This window comes from Ahaetulla prasina, chromosome 1 (assembly GCF_028640845.1).
Source record: "Ahaetulla prasina isolate Xishuangbanna chromosome 1, ASM2864084v1, whole genome shotgun sequence".
In the NCBI taxonomy this organism is placed as follows: domain Eukaryota; kingdom Metazoa; phylum Chordata; class Lepidosauria; order Squamata; family Colubridae; genus Ahaetulla; species Ahaetulla prasina.
In genome coordinates, this window is record NC_080539.1 from 124,811,059 (window position 1) to 124,837,307 (window position 26,249).

Here is a 26,249-nt window from a genome sequence, read left to right on the forward strand (position 1 = left end):
GATATATATATTTTTTTTAACACCATTGAAAAAAAAACCTATTTTCTTGTCTGAATTCAAAAATGATTGACTAGTGCATGGATATCAAATAATAAATAAAACAGTCCTGGTGGCTGAAAGACTCCTGAATAAAGAGAAAATTATTTTTGGATTTCCTTTTTCATCAGATATGAAATACTCTGAAACGCCACCACTATAATTTGATAAAAAGCTTGATATCTCCAAATGAAAATAGGACTCAGCACTTTCATTTTTTTTCTGTCTCTAAAGGACCCTTGGTAAACAGATTTTCAAAAAATGAAAATCTCAGGCATAAAGGTGGAAGTAATGAAGCAAGTTTAAATATGCGCTGACCTTTGAAATGAACTGCAATCCATGTTGTTTGGCCAGGATCTGGCTGTGTCGCTGTCTCACTCATTTCCAGAGTGTAAAAGACTTGGGTAATAGAGCAGCTCTGCTCTCTGGTGGAAGCTGACAGTCATCGCTTGCAAGAAGTATCTGAAATGGCCATAGCCCTGATGCTCTGAAATATAAAACAAAGAATTTTTGATGAGGAATTTTTGAAATGAGGCAATCCTTGGCTTGGGTATGAAACTTTCTTCCTTTTTCAGAACAAGAACATTCTTCCTCTATGGGAACAAATAAAATCTAGGACTCGCCTCATCCGAAGAAATAGACAAAAACAAAAGAATGGTTTAAGAAAGCCCAGTTAATTCTTTTTCTAGTTATACGATATGACACATCTTAGTATTTAAAGGGGAACTTAATAGGATGCAAAAATATCAGCTAGTACAAACTATTATTTCTTTACCTCTTTAACAATGCAGTAATTACTTCTTTTCCCTCATATCGAAATTATATTGGCAATTTAACAGTTGGTATAAACAACTAAAATATAACTTCTTGGGTCTTTTTTTTTAAGGGCGATTTCTATACATTCTTCCAAGTTTTTTTTTCTTCTCTTTGAAGTTTTAAGATGGGGAAAAGGAAAGGATAGACAAGAACTTTCTCTCCATTCAGGTCACTTTCGTGAATAGCTGTTAGCCAAAATATCCTGTTCGATCTCTTCTACCTTTAGAAGCCCCATCAGCTTCCCTAGCATTGCTCTCAGAAGACAAGAACTAATACTAAGCTAATGCCATTTTTATTGTAAGATTACAGAATCTTGAAAGTCTGAATGTTACACACACACACACACACACACACACACACACACATATATTCACTTATCTTCATGAAAACTAGAGAAGGTTATGCCTGAGATGCTTTCTCAGATTACATTACTGCACTGATTCAGATTTCTTTTTTCTGAATGTCTTCTTGGTTGTGCTTCTCTTTGTTCCTCAAGGCTGTTCTTTTTTCCCATTATATGTGCATTATCAATGGTTCTAAAACCAAGCTTGTGAAACACTGTCCTAGGTGCCTATGGCTTGCACAGATGTTTCAGTCATGTGGGGAATAAGCTATCTTCAGTGCAAAGAATGGGACAAGAGAGCAAAATGTCTTGGAGCAGCTCTGCTTGTGATGAGTAACCTAAGCTACTGCTGTTTTATAGTAGGGATAGGCAATGTACTATGTGTTTTTTTAATTATTTGATGTATGAAATAAGGCCAATGTACAATGACTGGATGCTATGCAATAAAAATCATCAACAAAAAATAGATAATACTACTGGGAAATCCCAAACAGCCAGAAAAAATCAACCATCGCAGTCCTATCAAATTATAAAACTCTTTATCATTCACTCAATCCAAGGCTTGGCAGAAAAGTCAACTTGGATAAAGTATATGGCCTCACCAAACTATGTGCTTCTATGTCTTAAGAATAATAGTTGTAATATGGTTGAAGGAAGAGGGGTGGGCTATTTTTCCCCAAAAAATAGTTAATAGGTAATATAGAACATCTTTTATACTGTATATTGACATGCCAACTTTTTTCCCAATGATGGCCATTTTGATTGAGCATCTAAACATATTTTATTATTTTTAATCATCTATTCATTTATTTTATCTTAAACATTTATATAGTCACCCATCTTATATTGAAATCTGGATGCTCCCAATAAACAATTAAAATAATATCAATAATAAAACAGAATAGTATGCATATCTATTAAACCATAAATATTAAAAACCTGGTGCCAAAGTTAATTTCCATATGCAGTCCCTCCTTAAAACTTCTAGCCCACCTCATCCTATCCCAGTGTTTGGGAGAAAAGCCAGGTCTTAAGTGTTTTTCAACAAGCTAGGAGGATACAGGCCTTCCCAACTTCCAAAGGAAGGGTGAATGTTCAAAATATTCTCACCAACATGCATGCACATACCCACACAAGCATATGTGTGTGGGTATGTGCATTCAATACATATAGACACACCCATGTATGTAGAAAAGGAATCTTTTAGAACACTACTGGTCTATTTCTCAATCCGTTAATTCAGGGAACAGTGAGATCATGGACTTCCTAGGAAATTTTGAACATAATTCAACAAGCCAAAAGATGATTTCAACTGAAAAACAAATAAATAAAATAGACATTATAACACATTGACACATCTGAAACACATCTGAAATTCCAGATAAGGATGATTTTGGACATGAATAGTACAATATTTAAAAATTATATATACATATCTGTGTCAACTGTATAGCAACATATAACAGAACTTATTACAGTATTCCAGTATCTTGGAAACAAACTGTATTCCAAAATCAAATAAAGACTTTTAAGTAGACATCATTATACAGGTCTATATCTGCATTGTTAAACCAAGGTTTTAAAAGGTAGCTGCATTATTTGTAACAATTTTAAATTTGTTTGCAAGTAATTATATGTTCTGATCAATCTGAGTTTCTTCTGAAAGAAATATACTAGAGCAATTAGAAGAGTTTTAAATGCAATACAGTATGCTAAAATACACCAAATTTCTATTCATTCTACAGTCTTCAGATATTTTTTGTGCTTCACAGAAAGAAATGTAAATTATTTAAAACTGTTTGGAAATGGGATTTGGATATTTCTATAATTAATCAGCTATATTCACATGCACAAACAGTAATTACCATCAATGGATTGGATATGGATTATTTTCAGATAAATAGGGGCACCTAACATTGCCTATTTTGTTCAATGTTATTATGGAAGTATTAGCAAAAGATATTAAAAAGAAGAATATTCAAGTCTTAATGTAAAAAACAGAACATTGTGTAATTATAATTAATCTGTTCATTTTTCTTAAACAATCAAATTGATTTTAAAGAAAACACTCAATTGCAATTTAAATTAAATATATTTTATGCAGCATCAGGGTTATAAATTAACTCTGATATACTACCGTAAAAACAGCTTCATGAAGTTAGCAGAATTTATATCAGTCTAGATAAATTTTGATATTTAGGAGTAATTATTACAATAGATTGGCATCAATTAAAGAAATGTAATTATAACTCTGTTTTGCACAAGATTGGAAGTCATGTTAATCTCTTTTTAGCATTCCTTGGTAGAACAGCTGCAACTAAAATTATTATTTTAAGAATCTATTTTTGCTTCACACATTCCCAGTTATACTTCTAACAACTTAGTTTCACATACAGCAAATAATTTTTCTCCATTTATATATTACTGCACAGAATTATTTAAAGGGCTAGAATGATCTATATAATATAAAAAAGATGACAAAGCAAATTGTTTTCAAGTCTTTCAACTAAGACAATTCATATCATTAGGAATTTGAATACTGTTACATAATGCCTTAGCATTAGACTTTTAATCAAGGGTGATACCATTCCTCTTTGGGATTTGGAAAACAATGTCTACTATCTCAAATCATCTTTAGCATTTACTTAAACAGAAGTACAGAAATTATGAACATGATATCTTTCTCCCATTCCTTGAGGATTCCCATTAAGATAAATCTGCAAACTACAGAGAGTATGACGATAGCTGAATTTTATAAAATTAGATACTTAATTATTGATGAAAACTCTGTCTCTGCAGAATATAGTTTGCAAAAGGATTGGTCAAGTTCCAGATTTCAAACAAGTTAGGTACAAGTGAAATGAGTTACATTTCTATGTAAACTATCCATATCTTATCAAGTTAAGACCATTAGCCATGTTGAGGAATGGCACACATTTATATCGTTTATCACAAGGGAATCTCATCAATATTATATTAAATTCTTGTAATAAGTATGACAGGGATTCTTGAAAGGTTTTAAAAAGCTATGGAAAATGACTTGGGATTTGATGAATCTCCTGGAACTCCATGAATATTGAACATTTTTTTTTTGCATATTCTTCTTTCTAATATTCTGTGCTAAAACTCCTTTTTAAACATTGTCTTTAAACATTATTTCAATGTCATCAAGGTTTAGCCATGAAGGTAATCCATAGGTAGCACTCTACTCCATATAAATTGTAATTTTTCTAATTTATATGATGTTCTAATAAAATTGGGATGCAACAAAAGTTTTGTAGTATTACGCTCAAATAGTCCATCCTTTTAACCTAACACAGCTGAAGAAATTGGGGAAATCACCATTAAAACTCCACAACGAATTTTGCTATTGGTTTATTGCCATATTTCCTAAACATATACACTAATTTAATTTTTCTCTACTGAAAAAATAATTTAATTATTGAATAATTTATTAGATATAATAACAATGGTTTTCTGAATACAATACCTTTGTCAGTCGAAATGTTATTAAGAATATGGATACTCAACATATTTTTATTTCTTCTTTTGTGTCTCTGTGTGTACATATACTTTGTATTCTTAAGTTATTTCCTGAACAGACAAGTGAAAGGAAAGGAAATGGCAAAGGAAACAAGGAGGAGGAAGTGAAAAGGGGGATGTGGTAGTAATAGTCTTCGCACTATCGAGTTTAGGGAATTAAGTGCTGTGAATATTTTACTAGGAATACCTTAACATTTCTATTTTTTACATAACAAAACAGCAATATATTTGACAAAACATGCATTATAGACATCATACAATGACTGTAAAATTAGATATGTAGAGTTAACCAAGGACATTGAGTTCCAGCTCATGTTTGAATGTCTGGAGTAAATAGAAGTTACCCTGGAGAACAAAATCAGCTTCCGAAATGCCATACTGATTGATTTCTCCAATCAACCAAGGCATGTTCTGAGGAAGCTACACATTCATAAGGTCTTGAAATGTTAAAAACAATCATAATGTCTATCCTTGAAAGTAGAACTTTTGGTTCACATTTGAACAGAAGAGGAAATATATTTAAATCGAAGAGATAACAACTATCTTCAGGAAAGGTTTTTATATAAACATTCTTATATTCATTGCAAAAACAATAATATTATTTAAACCTTATCAGCATAAAGATACAGCCTGCAAACTGATTATTAAAACAGATTGTAATTAATAATCTGATTATTAAATCTATATTATTATCTCCTTTCATGCAATGGGACTACTGTCTCCAATCCTTACTACCCCAATCCCTCCATGGCCCCAAAACCTACCTCTGAAAATTGGTGAAGAGTATAGGCAGGAACTGCTGGAAAAGGAATATTCTGATAGTCATGAAAATATATGATTGGATTCTGAATCCATTGGTTACATTAAAAAAAATGTCAAGTACTCTCAGTCCAAAATGTGGCCTACATACAAAACATTAATTAATTCCATTTATAGTAACTAGTCTTCCTATATTATTCATCCACAAATCAGTTAAATTCTTTAAATGTATACATTTTGCTGGGTCCATTTCAGAAGACTTTTGTTAAATACTGTATATTTGACAATATACATTAATAAAATGCATGTTGCTAGACTGAGTGATCCCTGAGCTCTTTAACAGGGCTTTATAGCTTCAAAACCGTTTGCATAAATTAATTGTCTCATGCATTTCTTCCAGAATTCATAGGGTAATCAACAGATGTGCATCACTAAAATTATAAGTCTCCAGATACAGGTATTGCTAACTGTTGAATTACAAGCGTACATCATAGCCATTTATTTATTCCCAAGTGTTTCATGAAAGGAGCACAAGGAAGACTGGATTAGAGGACAGAAATGGTTTTTGAGACATATAAGTTGAAATGAAGGCTTGAGTTGGGTTGAAACCTATTAAAAGAAAATGCAAAACCTATGTTGTTAGACGGAACAAAGTGAACACTTACAGATTTTATTGTATGTACATGGCCCATTGAGGCAAAGTCAGGAATTGGAATAAATAGTTCAGTTGTAAAAAGACAAGCACATTTCACAACCTATGGCGTGAAGCTGAACTGTGTTCTGATAATCATAGATAATACTCCATTTCCTACATTAAAACAACCTGTAATTGGTCAAAATTAGAAGCAGAGTCTTCTAAAGTCTACTATAGCTCTAACCCAAAGATGATATGAGAATGTAAAATTGCAGCTATTTCTCATCTATTAAATGCTAAACCAAATTTGTTTGGCATTACGTAGTTTGGTAATGAAACATCTACAAGAAAACAACAGAGAGCAACGAAGATCAAACAAACCAAATTTAGATGTAAGGGTGAATGTAATTATAAAACATATTATATGTAATTATAAATCATAAAACTTCAAATTTGGCCTTGATGTATTTAATATTGAATATTATAGCATGAGATAATTGAATATTATAGCATGAAATAATTGCTGGTTTCAAATGTTGACGAGTATTTTAGAAAAACTTTCTAATGTTGAAATCTCATGACACTTTGGACAAGTTTATATTTTGATACTATGAACAACATTTTGTGATGGTGCTCACTGAAAAAGTTGCCAACCATTTATCAAGATTAATTCCGACAAACCCAATCATCATCAATAGTCTGCTGTTGCTTATCTTCTATCTACCACAATCTTCCAATGAAATATATTTCCACTTATCCAAAAGGTAGAACAAGATGTGCTCTTAGCTTTTCTGTTTAATAAGAATACTTTTTCAAACTCTTTTATCACTTTTATTACTTGTATTGTTCCAGTTAACCTGGTGCTTGAACTATTTTACAATAATAATTTTAACTAATGAATTGTCCCAAGCTACAAACTCAAGAAAGTTTGTAGAAAAATGAATATAAAACTGACAGAAATAATACAGAAACCTTTTTTCAGTGTGTCTTTCAAATACTAAAAAAGCTGCATGAAATATTCTGTTTTCCTATGTATATTTTGGATAATTTTTTTAAAAAAAAAACAGAAGCATGGCTTAGAGACAAAAAAAGGGCTAATCATAAATACACTGCTTCGTGAGAAGATCTCATTATTTTACGATTTAATCTCTGCCTGCAATTTTTGTGAGTATGCACTATAATCACATTTAACCTTGAGGAAATCCAGCATCTGGTACATGCTGTCAGCAGGGAGACCTTATACTATTAAATGTGAAAAACTATCTCTGCCTTTATACTTGCTGTGAAGACAACAACGGCTCAAACAATTACTTATGTGCGTCTAAGCTTTTTGTTTATGTGACTGATTCTTGATTCTCAGTTATTGTCAGTGTTACCTTGCTAACTTACTTTATCTTTGTGTTGGTTCAGATCCCAATGACAGAGAGAAGCAAGCTACACAAAATATTTTTGAAGTTGTGGATGAAAGGGTTCAAACCTAGCTTGATTTTTGCATCTGCTGCTTCATTCTTTTTCGCCTTTCCCATGGTGACTTTCATTCCACAAATCTTTGATGAGAACATAAGAATAGGTATAACTATGAGCTATCCAACAATTTGTTTGCTGACACTGTTTTTAAAAGAAATATCAGGATTCCTAGAAAACAGAAGGTCATTTGTATTTCGTACTGAGTCTATAGCACTTCTTATCAGGAAGGGTAACGAACCCAATGAAAAAGCTCCAGTCAGTAACCAGCTGGATATTGGCTTCTAGTTCAATTTTATGTTGATGATTAAGGAAAATAAAAGCATAAAGAACCTCCATGCCATTGAAATATATCCAAATATTAAAAGTCTTTCTCTATAGTGATAATTTGGTTCAACAAGGATCTTAGTATCTTTCTGATGTTAATGGTTTATATCATTTATGTCATTCTTATATAGTTTACATGTCATTCTCTCCTAAATTATTTTTCCATTTAAACATATTGGAGATCAAATATATATTAACTATATCTCCAAAATATTAGTATTTTCTATAGCATTTGGCCTCCATTAGTATGTTACATCACAGGTAATTAAAATTAAGAACAATGAACTTTCGATTCCATATACGGTTTTAGGTTTCCAATAGCTTTAGGAATGAAGGAGGCAGCTAATGAAAGATTTAAACTATCAGTGGCTGAGTGTGATGTAAACCATATGGATACAGCTATGATAGCCCTCATGGTACTAACAATATCCTAAAAATATTATGTTTTATAGCACCATTACTTCACATCAAATTCTTAACTAATATAATTTGGTGAAACCATTCAATAACTGTATAATAGCTATTATTATTCTCAAAAGCAAATTAATGGCTAAAAGAGGTCCACCAGACTGGGGAATGACGCCAACAAATTTGTTCAGTGAAAGAAATCCAAAATATATATTATTAATGTGATAGTTATTTTACTATGGTGTTCCATGTGGAAAATTCAGAATGTTTTTCTCCAAATATTTATGTCAGACTTTATTTTATGACTACAATAATCAATATAATGTTGGCGAGTTTTAAATAAGCTCTGTCACTGTAATAATTCAAATACCATTCAGGTAAATTTCACTAATAGATTATGGCTTGTTATGCATGCATATATTAGTGCAAGTGAAAAGAATGTAACATAAATGTCAGTATGATATTGTCAAAGTCTAGTTCACATTTGAAGCCAAAGCTGCTATAATTTATAGCTGCAAGTTGCATCTATAACTTTTTTTATTGGGGCAATAATATCCTTGATTATTTCATGAAATAAAGAAGTCTACTAATCAAAATAATTAACAGGTTATATTCTAATTCATTATAAGCCACCAAATGCCATTGTTACCATTGGTTTCACACAAATAATGGCCCTAGCTTTAAATTGCCTTCTGTAAATCCAGATACTTAGTTTATGCTGAGATTGTTTTCCTTCCTCTGTTCTTATAGTCTTCCCAGCAACATGACCCTATTTTAGCACTCATTTGAGATATGGATTCGGCTGAAATTCACACAAAATTACATGCTTCCAATGCATAAAGTGGCCCAGTTTTCATGGAACTCCCTCCAAATCTTTTAGAAATTTTTTGTCCATGCATTAATTCCCTTTTAAAATGAAGTGATTCTGCTGATTAATGAAAAGTGAAGAATCTAAGAATGAAATATTTAACAACGATATTACTATTGTTTTAATTTTACCACTCTGAATGGTTTTAGCAGATATCTGCTGATGTAATTTTTGAAAAACCCATAGAAATATAAATCAAATCTTATAAATAAATAATTTATAAGAATTTTAAATGAAAAACTATGGAAGAGCTAAATGCTTTTGGATATACCTTCTACTGGAGATTCTCATCTAGAATTATGTCTTTCACTGTCCTAGGGATTTTGCCAGTGGACTTATTTGGAGGTAAAGCAAATCAATTCAGATAATTTCCCATAATTGTTCCCTAAACAAGCAGTTACTAAATCTTTCAGATATTTATGGGTATAATACTGGAAATATTAATAATGTTAATAAAAATATCTGGAGTAATATGAAGCTTAATGACAGGGTGACATTTGCCTGTGTAGAAGGGATTATTTCTTTTAAAAATTAAGAAAAAACATGAAAAACTTTTAACATGAAACTTGGTATGTATAGTAAGCCTGAAAGATGACAATTGTCAACTAGACAATTCTCAAAAACCCTTTAAGGTTCTTGTTTTTAAACCTGATACAAAATTCAGAAGCAAAATTTTACATAGACCACAGGAACTGCCACAAACTGAAATATTACAGAAATATTACAAGCCCAGGCAACACTAAAAACAATGCATAGCTTAACTTAAAACTATTATTGTAGTTATGTTGCAAATTAAATCTTTTCATCATACTCAAACCCTAATTTAAAAAAATAAAAAATATTGTGAGTTCCTAGCTAAAATAAAACAAAATTAAAATATGAGGAGTGTAGAATGAGCTCAGCAAGCAACCCCAAAGAATTCAATTTTATTCAAAAATGTCCTTGAACAGGGACACTGTGCTTGTTCCTTCTCATGTACTCTGTAATCCTTGCCAATGAAATTAGTGTCCATTGATTTCCTAATTCCCTGACAAAAGTGTCAAAATGGAAGAGATAAATGAAAACACGGTTGACCTCTGTTCTGTACATTTTCTGCACCTGTCTATATATGAGATAGCTTCATTTAAAGCTTTTAAAAGTCAAAAGTACCAATCCCCAAGAACTAAACAGGACAGATTAGATAATCTCTTATGGTTTACTGGGCTACCTGCCCTGACATTTAATTTTATATTTAAAAAAGGCATTAGGAGTTGGCATGCTACAAAGCAAGCCAATAGCTTCTGACATTACCTTCATCTAAAACATTAAAACAGGTCCCACATGCAATCTTAGATAATAAAAATGGTGGCTGGCTATAACTCAGTACTTTGGAAGTCTGTCTGCCACTCCAGAAAAAAAAATACAAATTTAAACCAGGATAATGGACAAGGTTAGAGAAAATGAGAGGGTCAACCTCAACCTATCTCGTACGGTGTATACGTGTTTTATGACTGGCTGTATCAACAGTGGCAAGCAGGGGTGCTCACAACATGTTTGTGAACTTGCAAAATGTTGTTTTGGCAGGAACCTGGAAATGTCCAATCACTCTAGGTTTTATTTCTATCCAACTGTAGATGATATGATGCAGCCAAGCAAGCCTTCCACAACATGATGGTTCTTTTTCATTTCAAGGAAAATATATTTTCTGTTTCATGCACACCTCCATGAGGTATCTTTGTCTGTTATTGGTTATAGCCTACAATTATATAGACACTCACCTATACTTCGCTGAATGGAGAGTTACATACAGAGGACTCCAGTACTGTTAAAACCTTTCAAGGAATTTTAAAAAAAATAGATATTCTCAGTTCCAAGATATCATTCTTGAATTTTGAACCATACAGGTACAACTGTAAAACAATCATCTCTCCTTTGCTTTTTCGATGAATTTGATTACAAAATAAACTATAAGGTTCTTATAATTTGTTTGGTTCTGCAACCCAACAAGACAGACACAGACTTAGAGGATAATTAGAATTGCAGAAAAAACAATTGCTACCAACCTGCCTTCCATTGAGAACCTGTATACTGCACAAGTCAAAAAGAGGGCTGTGAAAATATTTACAGATCTCTCGCATCCTGGACATAAACTGTTTCAACTCGTACCCTCAAATCAACACTACAGAGCACTGCACACCAGAACAACTAGACACAAGAACAGTTTCTTCCCGAACGCCATCACTGTGCTAAACAAATAATTCCCTCAATACTGTCAAACTATTTACTAAGTCTGCACTACTATTAATCTTCTCATCATTCCCACCACTTATCTCCTTCCACTTATGACTGCATGACTGTAACTTTGTTGCTTTGTTGCTATTGTATGTAACTTTGTTGCTATTTATATTGATATTGTTTCCTGATTGCATAGACTGCCTATGACTATCATTAAGCGTTGTACCTTATGATTCTTGATGAATGTATTTTTTCTTTTATGTACACTGAGAATGTATGCACCAAGACAAATTCCTTGTGTGTTCAATCATGCATGGCCAATAAAAAATTCTATTCTATTCTATTCTATTCTATTCTATTCTATTCTATTCTATTCTATTCTATTCTATTCTATTCTATTTTAATATATTATAAGGTTCTATTTTATAACATGAAATTGCAATTGTCTTTTGCGTTGCCTACATTTTTACTTAAGGCACTTTATAATGGCATATATTTCCCCCTTATATCCTCAAAAGGAATTGGTTGAAGTATAAACCGTGCTTCCTTATAAGCTTCCTGGTTTTAATTTAATTAAAACAATTCTGCATTAACAAGGCAACCATTAAAATGACTTTGGATTTCAATTGCAGGTCATATTAATTATTAAAAACGTTTTAAAGTGTTCTCTTAAAATAATTTAAATGACTTTATCATTTTTAGCATTATTAGTTTGTAGCAAAAAGCTTGAAACTTCCTGTAATAAAAGGATGAAAAATGATTATGTTACATTAAGAATAAATAGAACATTTCCTGCTTGCAAATTGAGTCCCTTTTTCTTTTTCTGGTATCTATGTAATTATGAAAGAGGAAAAAGGACTAAATACACAAAAGAAAGCAAAGCCTTTTTTAAAGGTAGAAGATGAAAATTAAAATTCTGTTCTCAATAGCATTCTGTTTTTATCAGCATCCTGTATAGACATTGCAATGGTGGGTTAAAAGACTACAACTCCTAGGTTGCACAGGAGTAGCATGAGTATGCTTGGGGTAAAACCATGCTTAGATTGAGTTTATAGCATACTGGCCAAATTTTGCCCAAATTGACTAGTATTGTCTTTACCATTAGCATGGAAGGCTGTACATATGTTGTGACCTAGGCCCAAGTAGTTATTACCAGACACAATCAGTCCTAAACAAACCTATTTTATTAGAATAGCTGAGAATTACTTCAATTAATTCCAAAACAAATCCTTCAGAAAAAGTCCTTCTGCTTTATCACAAACCTTTGTCCTCTTTGGCATCCTGCCAAAGGCTTTTCTTGGCAAAGCCCAACGACGTTCAGAAATAAGAGACGCTGGCTAGAAACAAATGTAGCAACATTGCTTTCCTACAAAGAGCCATTGCTTCTCTTTTAAGCCTTATGGGAGGGGCCAATCATCTCCTGGCCTTACCCCCGAGTCGTCCTTTTTTGCTTTAGCTGCTCTTGCCTTCTGGCAGCTCTTCGCATACATGAACTAGGAACAGGCTTCTCCTGTTCCTCTGCTCTCTGCTGTCTGCCCTGGAGGGTCCGGACTCCGCGCATTGCTCCCAGATGGCCCTGGCCCCATCTCTGCCCCCGACACAGAATCTGGCCCATGGTCCTCCCCAGCCTCCTCACTATCCGACTCCTCTGCTAGCTCCGCAGGCTGCTGGCGGACCGCAACAACAGATAGGTACTCCTCAGTTTACAAGTGCTTATTTAACGACAGTTCGAAGTTACAATGGACTTTTTAAAAGATACTTACAACATCCTTGGAGTTATGAATGCCAGCCCCAGGCCCTGTATTCACATAAACACATTTCGAGCGCTTGACTGCCAGTTTACAATTATGACTGGTTGCTGTGTCATACTGTCATGCGACCACAATTTGTCACTTCTTTGCCATTTTCTGGTGGGTTTTGCCGGTTTCTGGCAAAAAAAACCACACCCATTCAAAATAATAGATTATTTAATGACCGTGTGATTTGCTTTATGACTGCAGGGACTCTTTTTACCATGATTGTAAAAAACATTGACTCTCATTTTAGGATGCCTTGACCTATGACTGCAATGACTTGCAACTGCTATTCCAGTCTCCATTATGGTGGTAAGTGAAGGACTACCTATATGTCACTGTATGACTATGGCTGGTAACTTTGTCTATACTTTTTCTAATTTATTAAAAAACCAATATGTGAAATGACATGATAGGCAGCAGAGGTCAATATCAATGTGCCCATCTGTGACAATCATGGGCCACCGAAGATTGTTACACTTCTGTAGCAACAAATATGACTGGAAATGTATAGGCCAGGAAACAGATCTTTCTGAATTATGTTTAGTAAGATTTATTCAAAAAAAAAGTTAAAAGTGACAACACAAAAATTGTGATCAATACCGTTGCTTTCAGTATAATATCAGTATGTGTCACTCAGAGCAATGGTGCAGAGCATGAATTAATAAATAAAATTAAAGACAGAAAAATAAGTTGTGTAACTTAAGAAAAAAGGAAAGGATGCATTAGAGCTAAATGAAGATCCTGGGAAGCAAATGAATCCATACAGGGAATTGAATGTTTAGGTTTAATTTTTAATGAAAGGGTTGAAATCTATGATGAAAAGTATTAATTGCTTTCATTTAGCTCTTGTTGATCCATATGGCAGTCAGTTTCCCTCAGCCCCATTCACCTCACAAGATGGAGAAATAGGAGGTGAGAGCCTTACGTACGCCATTTTAAATTATAAAAAAATAAAATAAAAATGGGACACCACCCTCACCCTCACTATTATAATGAGGCATGCAGGCTTGGTGATATGTAATGCTCCAGTGAATGGTGATCATAAAAGAATCAAAATAAATCGGGTGGGGGGAATATGGAATGCCTGAATGAATGGGATTTGGGGGAAATTATTTTGCGTAATATGGATGGATGGAAAGAATGAAACAAATATAGAAAAAAACTGACTGGGTTGTTTGGAATCCTCCAAATGATTACTGTTTGGTGAGCATCTGCTTAGACAAAAATGTTTTTTTTCCTGAACGCACAATTTACAGCTCTGTGTATTCATATTTACAGTGCAAAAGAATGAATAAAATCTCAAACATGGCTTCATAACATAATTCTTTGCTAGTGTATGAAAAACGAATGTGAGATTAGTGAAAATGTAGGATTTCTCCCCAGATGGGAACAAACATAACCTCCAATATAAGATTATACAAAGAATTTATAATAGAAAAGACAGGAAAATAGAATTCCAGAAAATGCTGTACATAGTGACTTCTACTTATACTGCAATCAATATCTGAATTATTGCATTCCATCTTCCATCGACTTTACATGAGGAAAAAGTCTGACTCTCTTCTGGTTGTGATATGGTGGGTTGGGTGGAGGTCCCGTTTCCATCTGTTCCTTGATTTGATCAGTCAGATCAAACTGTTTTCTTCTCAACTATTATAAGATGGATTGACTTCCAGACAGAATGAAAAAAAAGTGAAAGTAAGGAAAAAGTATATGAAAATATACTAAAAATATATTGCAGATGGAATGTTTATGGAGATTCTCAGTCATCCTGGTCATAATTGTCTCAATGGTGCTTTTTTGAAAAGGCAACTGCACTGTTTTTTCCTTGAGGAAGAAGATGTTTTGCTTCTTATCCAAGAAGCTTCATCTGATTTATTTATTTGTTTATTTATTTATTTATTAGTTTGTCAAACATGTACAAGATAGCAGGTATGAATATGAACATGGACATGAACAAGGGAAATGAATACAAATAAATGGGGACAGTAGGTCAGGGACGGTAGGCATGCTGGTGCGCTTATGCACACCCCCTTTATGGACCTCTTAGGAATGGGGTGAGGTCCACAGTAGACAATTTAAGGTTGAAGCTGTGAGGGTTTGAGATGTAACAACGGAGTCAGGCAGAGCATTCCAGGCGTTGACCACTCTGTTGCTGAAGTTGTATTTTCTGCAACAGAGTTTGGAGCTCTTTATCTTGATTTTGTATTGATTGTTTGCCTGCGTATTATTGAGGTTGAATCTGAAGAAGTCGTTGATAGGTAAGACGTTGTAGCAGACAATTTTGGTACTATGCTTAGATCAGACCGCAGGCAGCGCAATTCCAGATTGTCCAATCCCAAAATTTCAAGCCTGATGGCATAAGGAATTCTATTGTGAGTAGAGGAGTGAAGAACTCTTCTGGTGAAATACCTCTGGACCCGCTCAGTCGTATTAATGTCTGATATTATACAGTATATTCAAGGCAAATGAGCTGTATTTGAGAATTGGTCTGGCAAAGGTTTTGTATGCCCTAATTAGCAATACAATGTTACCAGAGAAGAAGCTTCACAAAATTAGGTTAACAATTCTTAATACCTTTTGGGCAATGCTGTTACAGTGAGCTCTGGGGCTTAGATCATTTGAGATGAGTACTCCTAGGTCCTTGACAGAATGAGGGTCATCTACAAGGTCATTTCCACCCAACTTGTATTTGGTGTGTTGGACAGAGCCTTTACTATTGTGATTTATATAATTTATATTGTGATCTATCCAATCACAACTGATGAAATTTCTTGGATGAGAAACAACAGAGAAAAAACAGTCCAGTTGCCTTTTGAAAAAGCACCTTCGAGATAATATACAGGGCCACAGATGCTATGGCATTATGCTAATGAAGCATGAAAAAGGATATTTGCTGGAATGATGTTGTGGAAGAGACTGTGGATTAGAAAAACAAATAAGAAAATGCTTGCTGAAAAACAAGGATGAGATAAAGGCACTGAATTATGTGTATCATATGCATAGAAATAAAAAAGTATAGTTGCAAGGAATGTAATCAAGAAGGGCAAATTATGATTAATATTAAAAGAGGAAAATACACAGGGATTTTGATGGAAAGAAAAAAATATTATGGTTAAAAAGAGATTAAGGAACCTTGAGTACTGTGAATGGACTTACAAAATAAATTGACAAAGTGATACAGTTAAAAATGCTACAAGGAGTATTTCAGAAATTTGCATGAGAATAGCAGTGATATGGAAGAGAAATGAATGCTATAAATGTTAGTGTTCAAGAAAAATATATGAAGTCATAAGTGCTATGAGAATGTTTAAAAATGGCAAGAGTTGTAGATGATATAAATGGAGAAAAATAAAAAATATGGATACAGTCCTTATGGAGGGCTGTGCAACTTGTTTAATCTGGTACATCTGTGCCTGGTGATTGGAATACACTTTCCCCATAAACAAAAGATGAGTAGCAAGAATGAATGCAAAAACAATGTATGAATTAGTTTGTGGAATGTACTAGGAAGATTGGCAAAATTCTGATTGGTAGGATACAAGTGACAATGAGCTAAATTTGGCAAAGCAATGAAGCTTTTGTGCCAGGCAGAAATGAACAGGCCAGATTTTTGCTCTTCAGAAGGTTCTTGAGAAATAGATTAATGTAAGAAACTTTATTATATATTTGTTGATTTAAATAAAGCATAAAATTAAAATGCACATAAACTTCAGTTATGGAATATTTTATGTGAATACAGTCTGTCATGCCCCCGTAGGAGCCTGAATCTGCAGAGGAGGATGATCAAGAGCTGGAGGCAACGGAGATTGAGGGGAAAGCTTTGTTGGCTTCGGAAGAATGTGGGGAGGAGCAGCAGAGGCAGCCCAGGCCCCTCAGGATTGTGACAGCTTGTTAGCAGGGAAGAACAGGGGCATGATGACTGAGAGAGGGCAAGCAGTGGACATGAGGAGCAACAGAGCTCAGACAATGAGAAAGGACCGCCCTCTCCTGATCCCCGAGCACGGAGGGTAGAGAAAGGCGGGAACAGTGCAGGCCAACCCGACCATTTGGGAAGAGAGCGCCCCACCCCACTTCACAAGCCACACCTGGGGACTGATATTTAAGGAGACTCTGTGGGGAGGGGTGAAATTTGGAGTATTAAAAGGGAGTTGCAACTCTCAGCTGGCTGTGTGACCTTCCTGCCTTGTCCCAGGTCATCACACAAATCTGATTGCTGGCAGTGTATGCCAAAGACAAAGTAGGCATGAGAATAAATGAAATGCACAAGGAATGATTTGTCAGTGAGTATGGAATAAGGCAAGAATGTGCTTAGATATGTAATATATTTATGTATAAATATGTTGGTGATAATAGTTATGTGGGAATTCAAATGGACACCTGGTTTTGTATGCAACCGATGTCTTATTATTGGCTGAGAACCCAAATGAGTCACACCAAATGTCAGCTAGATTGTAAGATGCAGCAAGGAACATGTACCAGGGAAAAAAAGTGTTTGACAGGAAAATGGACTGAATGCCTCCAAGATATGCATAAATGATCATTAACTACAGTAAGCTGAATTTGTGATCTTGGTAGAATATTTTCTGAAATATGGATTGGAAACTTGAAGATGTTCAAAAGTTGAAAAAGTAATGAGTATGTTTTGTTGTGAGGAACTGTTCATTGGAAAACAGAAAAAAGGTGTGTGCTTCTGTCTACTTTGTAATGTTGAATTATAAATGTAGCATAAATCTAAACCGAACACAAGGAAACTGGGGTACTTAAAAACGAGAAGAGATAGGATTATGGTTGACTGTGCACTGAATCAATATAAATATTAAAGTTAAGTGCCAGCAGAGTACATTAAGGTGTTTTGGTCATACAGAGAAAATACAATCAAACGGCAAAGCAAGTGCGAAGGAAGGGTGAATGGCTAAGAGGAAAAGGAAGACTGAGAAAGTTATATTTGCATGAAGTAGTTGAGATATCCAAAAACAAAGGAGAAACTTGGAGAACAAAAGATAATATATGAAGCACTGTACAGGTAGTCCTTGACCACAACTAAGATCATAATTCCCATTACTAAGCAAGACAACTATTAAGAAAGTTGTTACCTTTACAAAGTTGGTACCTTTGTTACCAATGTTACCTTTTTTTTTTGCCATGATTGTTAAGCAAGTCACTGCAGTTGTTAAAGTGAATCATGTGGTTGTTAAGCAATTCCATCTTTCCCTGTTGACTTTGCTTGTTGGAGGCTGCCTTGGAAGGTTGCAAATGATGATCTCATAACTCCAGAATGCTGCAACTGTCATACTGCCCAAGTTTTGACCACTTGACTGTGTAGATGCTGGAATGGTCATAAAATGCAAGGACTGATTATAAGCCACATTTTTCTGTGTCATTGTACCTTTGGTCGCTAAAAGAATGGTTGTATGTTGAGGACTATCTTATTTGGCATGCACGCAAGGGTGGCTTGCAAAGATCAAAAGGAATAGTGAACTGCATAGACTAAATTTAACTATATTTCCTGTCTTATTTCATGTCTTTAATTTCTTCCTCAGTTTGAGTTTATACGTAGCCAACGTAGACATAGAACGTCTTGACGGATCTATAATCTCTTGACAAATGGCAAATTTCTGGCTATTTCCCTTCAGCACTGCATATTATGTTGTGCACATTGGGCTGTTTTTATATAGGGTAAAAGGGGAGTTCACTGACTTTTGTCAAGAGAAGAGGCAAGGGAAGAATTCTTTGTTTTTTAAACTGTGCTAAATCCAGTTGAGGGATTTAATTTTCAACTCAAAAAAATGAGAAACCATGTCACTGATTTTTGGCAGGAATAATCAGATGTGGGTCTGAGATCTGAAAAAAGTTGGAGTTGAGTGCAAGATTACAATAACACTGATTTTTATCCTACAGAAACATGCTATTTCTAGATTGTTTTAAAAATTAAGAGACTGAAAGCACCAAATTCATTCTTGAATCTGATTATGAGTCTGAGTAGCTTTTGTATGGTTATCATAGAAGAAGAAGAGGAGGAGGAGGAGGAGGAGGAGGAGATGCTTGTCAGGTATCCAAGATTCACGAGGCAGCATCCATGAAAGCCAGGAAGGTTTGCATCAAACAGGTGTTTCTGATAAACATACCTTCCCCCGATTTCTGGCTAAACCGTCCATTCCCAGGTGTTTCTTGTCAGGAGGAACGGGGCTGCTTCCTCATGAGCAACCTCACCAACCTTCTTCATGCCTCCCTCTGCTCCAATTTCCACACCTGCAGATTGGATGGGGGCAGCAGCTGTTCCTCATTAGAGGCAATCTGTAATCTGTTGTCACTGCTGGCTCTCCACAGTTGCTCCTCTCTAGTAGGCAATTCCTGTCCAGTTGGTCTGCTGCAACTCCCAATGCCAAACAGGCCTCAGCCTCTGGAATATCTGGGTGTTTGGGGGGTGCCATTCCCATAGGATGGTCCAAGTTCCACTTCCTCCTCCTCTTCCAAACTAAGGTCCAATAGGGTCTAATAGCAATTCAAATTCTGAGGCCAGTTATCCAGTCCCACCCAGATATGTGTGATAAAAATTCAACAAGAAGGAACTCCATAGATTGGAGACCCTTGCCTAGAAGCTAGCCTGCAGAACCAATGTTGAGGAGTTAAATGTCTCAGTATTGGGTGGAAGCTCAGTGTGGCCAATTTATTGGTGTCACTCATTCAGAGCATACTCTGAGAATAACTGTTCAAGTCTCAGCTTTGTGATATTTACCTTGCTGTGCCAACTTTGAACTCTGGGTTTGAACTCACTGATTCTCTTGTCTTATCCATTGGATTTGTTGCTTGTGTATTGGACCCCTGCTCTCTACCTGAGCCAAGCCTTTGACTGAATGATACTTTCCGTCTTTATATAGAGGTAAAAAGAATTCCTTTCTTTTAACGGTTCTGCCTTAGCTTGTGTATCACTCAATTGTGACAGGCATCTGGCTTACCATTTGTTGGCTGACAGTCTATAGCAGTGATGGCTAACCTTGTTGCCATTGCGTGCCAAAAGCAGGGAGAGCGTGGGGGGGTTGCGTGTGCGCATGCCCACACCCATAATTCAATGTCCCCCCATACCCTTCCCTCCATGCAATCCCCACTTTTGGCATGCAATGGCAAAAAGTTTACCAGTGGGCCCGTTAGGCCTGTTTTTTACCCTCCCCAGACTCCAGAGGCTTTCCTGGAGACGTGTGTGTGTGTGAGTGTGTGTGTGTGAAAACAGCCTTCCCTACCCACCCACCCGGATGCCCTTCAGAGGCCAGAAATGACCCATTTCCCAACTTCTGGTGGGCCCAGAAGGCCCGAAAATCAGCTGGCCGGTTTGCACATGCGCACTGGAGCTGAGCTAGGGCAACGCTTGTGTGTTCACAGATATGGCTCCACATGCCACCCATGCCATAGATTCGCCATCACGGGTCTATAGTGCTAGCCCAGAAAACCAGTCTGTTATTCAGAAAAAAGCTTACAAATGCAATAGGTCTATTTCGTTTCTTTATGGCATGCCAAGATAATGCCATATGTACACATCTGCCTAACTGATCCTAGATGTCAAAGGCTACGTATAAGTTACTACTCCTGTGTTTTAATACTTGGCATCTTCCTCCTGCTTCTACAGGCTATCCTGCTTCTATAAGCAAATGACTGTTTGGCCATATTTGTTGGCCTTAAGATACGGGTGTCAAACTTGAGGCGTCACGTTGCCATCACGTGATGTATTGCAATGTTTTTTTCACTTCATGGAGCTGGGATGGGCGTGGCCTGCATATGATATACCCAACCGTGGGCCGCCAGTTTGACACCCCTGCTTTAAGAAGTCCCTGATGTATTTTGGCATAATAATCCTCTCTATCTTACATTACAGCACAATAAATCATTATGTAGTTTAGTTGCTTGCCTTTTAGCATAGAAATTATCCCCAACTTTTGCTTTATACTTCAGTAACAAAAGAGGCCTTCTAAATGTTGGTTAATTCATTTCAGTAAGGGTAGGAAGCTTGTTAATGATGAGGGATCCTGGAAATTTTAATTAAACAACTCAAACAGTGTTATTCCTTGCCCTCTTTTGCTTTAGTAGTTTGGATTTATTTTATTTATTTATTTATTTTGTCACACAATATATATAAGCGTAAGTATGAAATAACTATACAATATATAAGCATATATATAAGTATGAGTATGTAATAACTATATTAATTGGATATAATGAAAGGAAACAATAGGAAACAATAGGACAGGAACGGTAGGCACTCTTGTGCTCTTATGAGAGCACAAGAGGCCCTTACAGACCTCTTAGGAATGGGGTGAGGTCAATAGTAGACAGTTTTTGGTTGAAACTTTGGGGATTTTGGGAAGAGACCACAGAGTCAAGTAGTGTATTCCAAGCATTAACAACTCTGTTATTGAAGTCATATTTTTTGCAATCAAGATTGGAGCGGTTAACATTAAGCTTAAATCTATTGTGTGCTCATGTATTGTTGCAATTGAAGCTGAAGTAGTCTTTGACAGGATGTAATAGATGATTCTATGAGTTAAACTCAGGTCATGTCGAAGACGGCGTAGTTCTAAATTTTCTAGACCCAGCATTTCAAGTCTGGTGGCATAAGGTATTTTGTTGTATTGAGAGGAGTGGAGAACTCTTCTTGTAAAATATTTCTGCACCCGTTCAATTGTATTGTTGTCAGAAATGTGGTATGGGTTCCAGACAGGCGAGCTGTATTCAAGAATTGGTCTAGCAAATGTTTTATATGCTCTGGTTAGTAGTGTAGTGTTTTTGGAGAAGAAGCTACGCAAGATTAGGTTTACAACTCTTAAAGCTTTTTTTGCGATGTAGTTACAGTGGGCTTTGGCACTTAGATCATTTGATATGAAAACTCCAAGGTCTTTAACAGGGTGGGGGTCATCTGTAAGGTACTGTCCATCAAGCTTGTACTTAGTTTTAGGTTCTTTTTTCCAATATGTAAGACTGAACATTTGCTGGTAGAGATTTGGAGTTGCCAAGTTTTTGACCATTCAGACAAAGTCAAGGTCTTTTTGGAGGATAACTGTATTGTTGGTGGTGTTAAATAGTTTAACATTGTCAGCAAAGAGAACACAAATTACTTGTAATTTGGTCACAGAGATCATTAATGTATAATATGAAGAGTGTTGGTCCAAGAATGCTGCCTTGGGGAACACCACTTTTGACAGGAATAGGATTTGATATAGCATTGCCAATTTTGACCACTTGTTGTCTGTTTGACAGGAAAGTTGTTATCCAATTGTGGAGGGGTCCTGAGATGCCGTAGGATTTTAATTTTAGGAGAAGTTTATCATGTACTACTGAGTCAAAAGCTTTACAGAAGTCTATGTAGATTGCATCTATTGCTTTGCCCTGATCAAGATTTGTAATCCATATGTTTTTGCAGTGAAGAAGTTGTAAATTACATGATAATTTTTTTCTGAAACCAAATTGTTTATTAGAGAGTAGGTTGTTTGTTTCTAGGTGGAGGGTAATGGATTGGTTGATGATAGATTCCATTACTTTGCAGGTGACACAGCATAGAGAGATTGGTCTGTAATTTTCAACTAGGCTGGGGTCGCCTTATGTGAAGACAGGGACGACCGTGGCAAGTGACCAAAGTTTGGGAAGGGAACTGGTCGTGAAAGCTTTTTCAAAGATTATACTTAGGGGTTCTGCTATATTAGTGGAAAGCTTTTTTAAGAAGTATGCACATAGTCCATCAGGTCCAATAGATAGCGATGGTTTTAATTTGCGGAGAGCTTTTTCAACATTATCTTCTGTAAAATCTATATGTGTTAGGTCGTTGTACTCATTGTTGGTACGATTGGGGAATGTCGGATATAAACCATTACTGGATAAACCCAGTCATTGTAGTTTATTTATCAGACTCAGTGTAACTTTCCAAGTCAGCCACTATTTCTCTGCCTTTTATTAAAAATGCTGATCAAAGTATGTATCTTTTTAACTCAAGAGCACAAATAATGTATTTTCAATAAAAAGCTGAAAGTGCATATCTTCCGTTAAAATCAGCCTTGATTCATCTTATTCTGATTGAGCAAACCCTCCTTTCTCATGTTTACATCTAGGAAAATATAAAACCTCAAAGACAAAAGTCACATTTATCCAGCCACAAGTAAAAGATATTTGCTTTTCCTATAACCTTTCCGCCCTATTAAAAGATCACTGGCATCCATCCATAACAGAAAGTACTCTTAGAGCTCCAGTCTAGACATTATCTTATCTAAAAGCCTCTTAGATCATTATATATTCAGAGGCATTATCCAAATTTTTGTTGGCTCTTCAGATATATTAGTCTGATTATTTTATTACAGCATCTCATTGATCACAGAATAAAAATACAAGGACTACCTAATGGCTTCAAGCTACAGTGATGTAACCAAGTGTTCCATCTGTGATCAAAGTGTAAAGAAAACTAGCTATCTTTGCTGGCGAGACAACACAATCATTCAAAATAATACCAGGATCTTTATTTAGAAAAATGAAAGCAGGAGATAAAGAAAATATAACTAGTTCAAGAATAGATGAACTCCATTCATTACATTTCTTACAACTACAAGAGAATCATAAAATGTAAGAATTGAAACAGATCAAGCAAATCTGCCCGGGGTTGCTTTTCAAAGTGAAATGGGCAGCATATAAATTTAATACATAAATATACATAAATAAATCTTGGAGTTCACTTTGTCCAATTCCCTACCTAGTGTAGAAAGCTACTATTACAACATCTCAATGGACGGATATTTAACCTTTCTCTAATACATTCCTTAACATATGGACTTCAGTGGTGGGTTTCAAAAATTTTTACTACTGTGGGTGTGGCTTGGTGGGCCTGGCAGGGGAAGGATACTGGAAAATTTCCATTCCCACCCCACTCCAGGAGAAGGTCCTGAGTCCCAGCTGATTGGGAACAAATGGGAAGGAAATGCAAAATTGCCATTTCCTCCAAAATCAGCTGGGATTTGGGATGCAGAGAATAGATGGGGGCAGGGCCAATCAGAGGTGGTATTTATCGGTTCTCTGAACTATTCAAAACATCCGCTACTGGTTCTCCAGAATTGGTCAGAACCTGCTGAAACCTACCTCTGATGGACTTGTGACTACAATTAGAACTGGAACTTCTGTCGCTAAGTGCTCACTGTTAAGTGGATCATGCCCAATTTTACAACCTTTTTTGTACACTCATTATGCGACTCACCATATTTAACCATTGTTAAATGCATCCAGCTTCCCTTATTGACTTTGCTTGTTGGAAGTAGCTGGGAAGGCCACAAATGGTGATCATGACCCTAGGATGCTGCCCACATTGTAAATGCATGCTAGTTGCCAGGCATCCAAACTTGGGGCCGGGATAGCTCAGGCAATAGAGAAGCCTGTTATTAGAACACAAAGCCTGCAATTACTGCAGGTTCGAGCCCGGCCCAAGGTTGACTCAGCCTTCCACCCTTTATAAGGTAGGTAAAATGAGGACCCAGATTGTTGGGGGGGCAATAAGTTGACTTTGTAAAAAATATACAAATAGAATGAGACTATTGCCTTATACATTGTAAGCCACCCTGAGTCTTCGGAGAAGGGCGGGGTATAAATGTAAAAAAAACAAAAACAAAAAAAACCTGATCACAGGGGACACTGTGATAGTCGTTAGTGCGACAACCAGTCATAAGTTGTCGTTTTCAGCACTATCGTAACTTTGAACAGTCATTAAATGAATGGTCATATTTTGAGGACTGCCTATACTTCTAACAACTGAGACCAGAAGAACAGGAATCAATGGGGAAAAAAATTACAGGTAATCCTTGCTTAACAACAATATTTAGGACCAGAATTTCTATCACTAAGCAACATGTTCATAAAGTGCAACATCACGTGATCTTGCCACTTACCGATGGCAATCCTGGAGGACCCCAGCTATTGTTGTCAAGCATGAGTCTCAGCTGACCACAGAATCTGACTTCCTGCCTGCTTTTCCATTGACTTTGCTTGTGGGAAGCTGTCAGAGAAGGTTGGAAATTGTGATCAGTTGCTCATGGAGCGCTGCTGCCTGCAAAGATTAGAAATGTGGGCCAGTTGTTGAGCACTTGGATTGTGAGCAGGTTTTCTATTGTCAGTTGAAATAAACAAACTTCAAGGAATTGTCATTCCTTTCCACCCACTCAGCACTATTGTAAGCTCGGTTGCTGAATGAATGATTGTTAATGGAGAACCACCTGTCTGTCCATCAGCATAAGTCTCTGCAAATTGGATAGCAGAGGGAATAGTGTGGAAGCAGGTAGGGAAAAGATGGCAAAATAAAATTTGAATTTGAAAGTGGGCCAGTCTAAGGGGGGGGGTGTGTGGAATCTGAAACATTTCCCTTACTTATTATATGGGAAAGGCTTTTAGGCAGTTGCCAGCACTGCTGACTCCTCTAAACTGACATCCCTCTCCTTCCCGTTCAGACAATTTAAATCAGGGGTGTCCAAGCTTGGTCCCTTTAAGACTTTTGGACTTCAACTCCCAGAGTTCCTCAGCCAGCTTTGCTGGCTGAGGGACTCTGGGAGTTGAAGTCCAAAAGTCTTAAAGGGACCAAGTTTGGACACCCCTGATTTAAAGTGAAGCTATTACAGGTAGTCCTCAACTTATAACCACAATTGAGCCCAAATTATATGTTGCTAAATGATAAATTTGTTAAGCGAGTTTTGCCCCATCTTACAACTTTTCTGTCAAGGGTATAAATATTCTGTCAGGCCTGGAAACCATACTAGACTTTAGGGTTCCAGACGCTGCCACATTTTTCCCCTGAGGGAGGAAGGGGGGTTGAAGGGTATGGTAACATTCTTCAAGTGGTCAAGGTCGGATGGTGTTCACATCTGCAGGAAGAGTGGCGAGAAGATATTCGAATGAACTGGGAGAAGGTGGGACCATATGACCATCAAAGGGGTTAGGGGGGTGGGACTCTTGGGGTTTGTATAACTGGGAAAAGAATCCGGAAGTTCAGTTTTGGAATTTCACTCATCATGTGCCAGTTTCCTCATG

At 36.0% G+C, this 26,249-nt stretch overlaps 1 long non-coding RNA gene across 1 annotated transcript in view; it reads right to left on the bottom strand.

Moving 5' to 3' along the window:
- Nucleotides 1-387: 387 nt before the first annotated feature.
- Nucleotides 388-26,249, bottom strand: part of LOC131188599 (uncharacterized) — a 44,359-nt gene continuing 18,497 nt past the window's right edge. Inside the window, exon 3 of the long non-coding RNA XR_009152809.1 lies at nucleotides 388-523. This is a non-coding gene — a long non-coding RNA (uncharacterized LOC131188599). The remainder of the gene's footprint in view (nucleotides 524-26,249) is intronic.